Source organism: Centrocercus urophasianus, unplaced genomic scaffold (genome assembly GCF_019232065.1).
Source record: "Centrocercus urophasianus isolate 14NV4802_14NV808 unplaced genomic scaffold, USGS_Curo_1.0 seq_10, whole genome shotgun sequence".
Taxonomy (NCBI): Eukaryota; Metazoa; Chordata; class Aves; order Galliformes; family Phasianidae; genus Centrocercus; species Centrocercus urophasianus.
Window position 1 is genome coordinate 65,156,598 of NW_024884142.1, and position 7,289 is coordinate 65,163,886.

The 7,289-nt window shown below is 47.3% G+C and overlaps 1 protein-coding gene across 3 annotated transcripts in view; it reads right to left on the bottom strand.

The window, feature by feature from the left end:
- The window catches only part of SIPA1L2 (signal induced proliferation associated 1 like 2), a 138,902-nt gene extending 138,611 nt beyond the window's left edge, over window positions 1-291 (bottom strand). For 2 of the 3 annotated variants that reach the window (XM_042811135.1, XM_042811126.1), the window contains exon 1: window positions 145-289. The gene's annotated coding sequence lies outside the window, so the exon portion shown is untranslated. Of the gene's footprint in view, window positions 1-144 lie in introns of all 3 variants that reach the window. The other variant, XM_042811139.1, reaches the window with a different exon arrangement.
- Between the last annotated feature and the right edge of the window lie 6,998 nt (window positions 292-7,289).

Consider the following 7,289-nt stretch of genomic DNA (forward strand, 5'->3'; position numbering starts at 1 on the left):
ACCGCTGCCGCCCCCTCGGCCCGGAGAGCCCGAAGCGGAGCTCCGTCGCGCGCAGCACGGGGACCCCCGAGGCACCCGGCGGTGAGAAATGCTCCCGCGTCCCCAGAGATCTCCCCTCCCGCACCGGCTCCTCTCCTCCCTTACCTGCAGCCGCCGCAGCCCTCGCTCCAGCCGCGGGACCCCCATCGCCCACGCGGGCACCGCCGCCCCCTCGCCGCTCCTCCCTCTCTGTCCGTCTCTCGGAGCGCGGAGCCGCGAACGAAAGCGGCCGGAGGATGACCGCTGGGATCCCGCGCGCCGCTCCCCCGGTCGCCTCTCGCTCCCTCGCGCTCTGCCCGGCGCTGGCTCTCGAGTGCGCTCCGTCGCCGGACGGGAGGGGAGGCGGAGGGAGGGGCGGGATCAGTCCCGCTCACGCCCGCTCCCTCCGTCCCCCGCAAGCACTCAAGCCCCGCCTCCTGCTGGTCCCGCCTTCATTGGCTCCGCCGGCTCGGTCCCGGGGGAGCACGAACTCCCTATTGGCAGCTCGCTCTGTCGCGCAACCGAACCGCCAGGCCCCACCCCACGGCGTGCCGGCCGCCTCCTTCCCCCGGCGGGGCGCCTCGGCGTTGGGTTGGGCGGCCGGCGGCGAGCAACAGGTGGGGCCGAGGGAAGGAGTATGGGAGTCCCTCAGTCACCGTAGGGCTTGAGCAGAGCCTCAACGGAACTCCGCTCCGTGCCCTCGCTGCGCCTCCGCCCCGCGTCAAGTCCTTGGACGACGACGCCCGTTGGCGCTTATAGCTGCTGCTGTCCCCCAGCGCCCGCGGCTCTCACCCACAGCTCCGAGCCGAGGAAGCCCGTATCGATGGCTCGTGTTCTTGGAGCTGCCCCGCGAGGTCTGCTCCTGTGCACCGATCGCAAACTGCGGGCGGTTAGGAATGGAGATGTTCTCCCCCTTTGGCACAGCCCTCAGCACTCCTGGTTTGCCTCCCAAATGAGCCTCGGCCGGGCAACCGCATTTTCCGCTCCCTCCTCCACGCGTTCTGGTAGGCAAACCGAAATCTGGTTTGGGGATTTGAATTTCCCTATTCCCGCTCTGCGGCCAGTTCTGCAAGAGGCCGTGCGCACGGAAGTTGCAAAACAGAAGACACTTATCAGCACCGACGCGCTCACTTCCATTTGCTACCTGCAACATCAGTGGAAATAAAGGCTGTTCCGACAGAACCCAACAGAACAACCCATGGCTGTTTCATTTTTTCAGCCCTCCTGCTCATTCGTCCCTCCACCTACACCCATCTCACGCACAAGTACTGTTTTGGTTGTACCGGTTGGCGCAGCACGGGCGGCCGGCTGCCTGCTGCCCTGCAATGCCGCTCCGCTGCCCCGCAAGCTTCTCCTCCCCGTGCTGAAAACTGGGGAAGGTTTTAATAGAAAGGAACTGCCAAGTGTATGCCAAACATCCAAGGTACTCAGGATAAGATACATTTTAGGTGACAAGGAAGTCTTTTACTGTAGGGGCGGTGAGGCACTGACACAGGTTGCTGAGAGAGGAGGTGAATGTCCCGCCTCCGCAGGCACTCAGGGTCAGCCTGGACGGGGCTCTGAGCAATCTGATCGAGCTGTAGGTGTCCCTGTGCATTGCAGTTGGACTAGATGGCCTTTAAGGGATCCTTCCAACTCAAAACATTTCTATGATTTTGTGAGACTACTATCCATTAAAAATAAAACTCACCCAACAACTGCAAGTGAACAAAACTGTGTTTTCTATTTGAATTATATCATAGACCATGTCCTTCCTGGAAGGTTCACTTCTTTAAAAGCTCTCCAGGAAACATCAGTGGAATGATGGGGAATTACGGGAGGTGCAAGGAACACTCAGTGAGACTGTCAGCACTTGCTTGTGATTTCACTGCTGCCCAAGCTTTCCTCACAGCACTGCTTACAGGGACGCTCACTGCAGCGAGACTCCTTCACTCCAAAACCCAGTCGGCTTCCTGGAGCTCAGACTCCTCACAGCAATTGCTGACTACACCCCCCTTGCTGACAGTCATGCTTTACTCTGCAACTCTTGCTCTGAAGGAAAACTGGATCATCAGAAAACGTTGCTGCCTTTTCTCGAGGAGTGCCCCCCAGCAGCCCAAGCGCTTTGCAGGAGCAGCTCCCCACCTTAGCAGCCACCGCTAGGTGTCCTCTGCTCGTTCCCTTTGCGGGAGCCGCCTGCTTAATGACTGAGCTGCCTCCACCGCGGCTGGTTTCTGCAGCCTTTATCGTCAGTCCGGCTACACTGTTCTTTTTATGAGCTTGGCTGCATTTCCTGTGCAAACGTAGGAAGCTGGTACAATGCTGTACTAACAGGTTACAGAGCTGTAATATTTTGTGTGCTAAGAGCATTTGCATTTACTTACTGGGTTTTCTTTTAATGCCTCGTTTTATAAAGCACTTTGGATACATATCAGCTTTCTCTGAGAATATTTTGGGGTTTCGCTTATTATGCCAAAAAGCACTATGCTAAAAAAGTAAACAAACTGACTGAAGTTATCTGTAAATCACGGCATTTCCTTATCCTCTGATAAAATGCTGGTTAATCCCTACCAGACTGCAGTGGTGAGAATAACTCCTTCCTGCACACAGGTTGAATTCAGCCTGTGTCAGAGGGCTTAATGTGCATGTGAGAAATGCTGAAGCATTCTGTTGATGTGGTGCCCCTGAGGCTGACGTCCACAGGGTACCTATGGCACTGCATGTGGATGGGCAGATCCTTCTCAGCTGACAGAAAGCACTTTGGGATGGAATGGTGCTAGCTCACTTAACAGGTCTACATGGTTACAGCCAACAAGCCAAATGCGTGTAGGTTGCATTCCCAAAATTATTTATTACCTGCATCTTGACAAGATCCAGCACACTGATATGCACCAGGGTTTTGCCGTTAGAAGAGTCTGTGAGCACAGCTTTTCAACCCCCTCCCCTCCTTTTCCCTTTCTTTTTTAATTATCCCTCTCTCAGTCCCTCAGTATCACTCCATTTGGCTTCCAGGCTACCATCTGTGTACCCTCAGGGAGTCAACAAGAGAAGAACAAGGGCCAGAAAACAGAGCACAGGTGAAAAGAGGTTAACAGGAGCTTCTTAAAATAAATAGAGGCTCTAAGCCTCTAGAGCACAAAAGCATGTGACTAAGAGAAACACCTTGCCCAAACTAAAAACTAACATACATAAAAATGTCATCAGAAAGAGTGGGGAGAAAGAATAAACTTCAGCTTCTAATTCATTCAACATTTCACTTGAATTGTCTGTTAAAGGCCATTTGCCTCAGATGTGGGATAGATCACTTGCAGCAGAACAGTCTGGCCTTAGACAATAGGGATGCAGAGCATACCACAACAGTTCAGCCAGTGGCCAGAGAGCATACAAACAGAAGTCAGACAGAGGACATTCCACAGGCCACAGCCCAGACGCCTCTGATCAGAACAGATGCCAACACTTCTCAGCAACATCTTCACTTGCCCCTTCGCATTTAATTCTGGAGCAGGGCAAGGCCTACTCAGCTCAACCATGTTTGAAGCCAGCCTTCAAACACTTAACACACAGGGAGTTGATCCAGCATCTCCTACAGGCTGCTGCCAATGGCAATGCTACAACCAAAAACGGACTTCCCCATTCATTTTGGTGGAAGTGGGCTGGAGTGAGATCTGTGGAAGTGGTGCAGGAGGTGGAGAAAACATCCGGTAGCCACATGACGAGGCACGTTTTGCTGACACAAGGCACACATGAATAGGCAAGCTGAAGAAAATTTAGGTTTGTTTCCTCAGTTTTGGGCACAAGCCTAGAATCTTGCTGAAGTAAGTAGGCACTGAGCACAAGGCCTTAATAATGCTGAAAGATGTCATCTCCCTCACAAAACCTCTTCACTGACATTGCTCAGTTGAGTTCTGAGGCATTTAATAAAGTGAGGTGCACTGCAAAGCCTTTAAGGCAACCTCACCTTCCTCTGGCCACACTGGAGGAAAGCTGCAAGAAGCAGCCACTGGCTCTGTGCTCCCTGTGAGTCACCAAGCCATCCACAGGCTGGTGCTACTGTTGGCACTGCAGGTAAACCTAAGGTTTTGGGCTCCTGCAGCTCCAGCAACCTTGGAGCCACATGTACAGCCTGGGGACACACAAGCCCTTTCTCCAGTAACCACAGCTGTTTGGTAGTTTCTTGTTCCAAAGGTAGGCTGAGGGTGGATTTTGCTCCTCTAATCCCAAACTGCCATTTCATTTGGACATTCTGAGGGTGAAAGCAGTTACTCACATTCTGCAAGGGACCCATTTCACACGTTTCTCTTAAAGCACAAGCATAATTTACCTCATTGCTAGCATTTTGTCCCAGTGACTTTCCTAAAATATAAGCAATTCCGTGAGATAAAACATCCTCTGCTATTGAAAGCTCAGAGAGAGGGAAATACTACTGGTTTTAATTAGCAATATTCTTCAGATGAGTCCCCTACTAACCAGAGGAGCAGGCAATATTTCATCTCACTTCCTCTAGTTTACTTACTACTGCCTCCCTTCGCTGTGGTTTACCAGCAGGAAACCGCTGGAGGGGATAAATCCAGATGAGATTAAACAACATACAATTATCATCTTTACTATTACCAGGCTGGCTGCTTTTCTGCTAGATGCTGAAATGAGATTCACAGCCATTTTGGCTTCCACTCACTGTGGAAAGAAGCCACTCTTTAACTCCACACTCTCAGCCCCCAATTATTTCATTTGCTAAAAGCTGTTTTCTCTTTGGCTGGGTTCACCCTAACCAAAGGTAAATAAGAAGCATGTCCCAGCAGTGGGCATCTCCAGGGATACAAGCATGTGCAGCACAGCAACTAGCCTCTCCTACACTGAGCTGGAAGAGAAGCCACCAAAGGGCTTCTTCCAGGTGGTGGTGAGACAACCACCTGTGTGCCTGACTCAGCACATTCTACTCCAGATTCCACCTGAAGATCTTACAATGGATGCAAAAACTCAAGGGTACAAACATGGAAAAAGAGAGGAAGACAGAAACAGGAAAGGAAAAAAAAAAAAAAGAAAGAAAAAAAAGAAAAAGCAGATTTCTCTTGAGCTCTGCTGATCTCACTGCACTGCAGATAGTCTGTCTGAATTTCTTACACGTTGCTGTGCTGGGTAGCACATTACCACTTTGCTGCTGTGTGGGTTGACTTGTATAAAGCCTAAGAAATATGAAGCCATCACACATATCACTTTCTATGTGAATAAGGGCAATAATAACCAATACCTAACACAGATGACCAGTTTAGACTCACAAAAATCTTCCATAGTCTTTTATGGGGTCAGTACTCTTTTGCACTTCCCAAAGAGTGCTGCTGTGCTCTTTATCAGGAACCTTCAGCAAATTGAAAAGACATCTCTAATCCTTTACCTACTTCACAGATAGTGAGACTTCATTCATTCCTGAGGAATTTCTTCTGCCAGGTAAAAGAAAGTTCACCCAAGAAGGAAATCTCCTCATTGCAAATAAGTTGCAACACCTGATTGCTGGGGAGGGATGGGAAAGGACTGGAGCAAACTGGCATGATGAGGCTTGTGAATGAAGTCAGCCAGGGGAAAAAAAGCTCAGGCACCATGAGACAGGCTGTTTCAGCACATCTCCCAGGCAACTTCTGCTGGCAGGTCCCTTAATGTTTGCATCTTACTTCAGGCAGGTTGATAATAGGACAAGATTTCCATTACAATAACCACTGAATTCAGTTCTCAATAAAATCACTCGTCTTTCTTTGGTTGCCATTAAGTTGACAAGCATGCTTTCTGGGACTGACATTTTCCAGATTTGGTTTTAGCACACATCAAGTTTGGGATATTTGAAAAGTGAAAGAAAATCCATGGAGCTATTAAAGTATGCAAAGATTATTTTTCATGTGGTCTAACTCAAACTCTTTCATTGACTAACCCAGAAAAAAAGTTAAACTGAGAATGTAGACATAATTATTTTGTAAAACTCCCTAGCCCTTGATAAAACATATATCCAGAGCTAATTTTTAAGAAGTTTTGAAGTTGTAGCATTTCTTGGTTGGTAATTTTACTGTGTTTGTTAAGACTTCCATATGAATTATTTTAATATTCTGTAATGAGATATAATTGGGCATCTTTTCAAAAATGGAATAAAATATTTTTTTATGTTTTGACTAGACAGTTTTTTTCAGTAACTGAGGCAGGCTGAAAAAGTGAAGACACTATGAAATCACTATTGATCTCGCTACACTAATCTAATTTATTTGGGAAAGACTAAAGGCAGTGATGCAAAGTATGGGAAATCCATCCATAGACAGAGAGATTGATCTTTGTTAAGGGCATCCTACTAGAAGAAAATTTGTTAATACCTTTTCAATCTCCCAGAAAATTCTTGGACTTAAAAGCTTTAATGGCTCATTTGTGATAATCCAGTCTGACCTCCTCTATATGACATGTCATTGAACTTCCATGAATTAATTCTTGTTTCAACTAGGTGTCTTCTATAAAAATGTCCTGTCTTTCTATATGTGTTCTCATTGATGGAAAATTTACTGAAGTCCTTGGTAAATTGCTTCAATTACATTTGCTGCTAAAAATGAGTGTCTTATTCCTAATTTGAACTGTCTGCCTCTCAGTTAATGCCCTTGTTATACTTTTGTCTGCTATACTGGAAAATCCGTTCACGATATGTTTTCAGTGCTGGTACATACTGATCATAGCTAAGTTATTTCTCAATCAGTTCCTTGATAAAGTAAATACACAGCACTCTCAGAGTTTTTCACTATGAGCTGTTTTTCATTTCCCACAATAGTTCTCACATCTCTTCTCTGATTTTACTTCCCTTCAAGCTCTTTCAAAATTCCTTCCTGAAATAAAGGAGGACATAGGTGTAGATAATGCTCTCAAGAACCCCTTTCTCAATCATGTATCCTTGTGAAGTTCCAATTGGATTATTTGTTAATTACTTTTCAGATTGTGCCAGTAGAATCTAGGTTCCTCTTTTACCTTGCATCTCCCAATTCTGTTTTCAGAACATTCAGTTGGAAACAGCAGAATGACAAGAAAAAATCATGATTTATCCTGTAGACCTCTTACATAATTGCTCTGCTGACCTACACTTGAAGTTGAAACACAGAACATTTTAATTCATAGGAAGATTCAAAATCCTATAGAAGTCATTTGTTTTAGTTTCCTGAAATATATCTAGTGCCATGTCAATTCCTGTACCTTTGATGGCTCATATACGTGGCCCAAAGCTGCATTTAACTCTTTACCTTTGGGGTTAAGTGGTAGATGATAATGCCTCACTT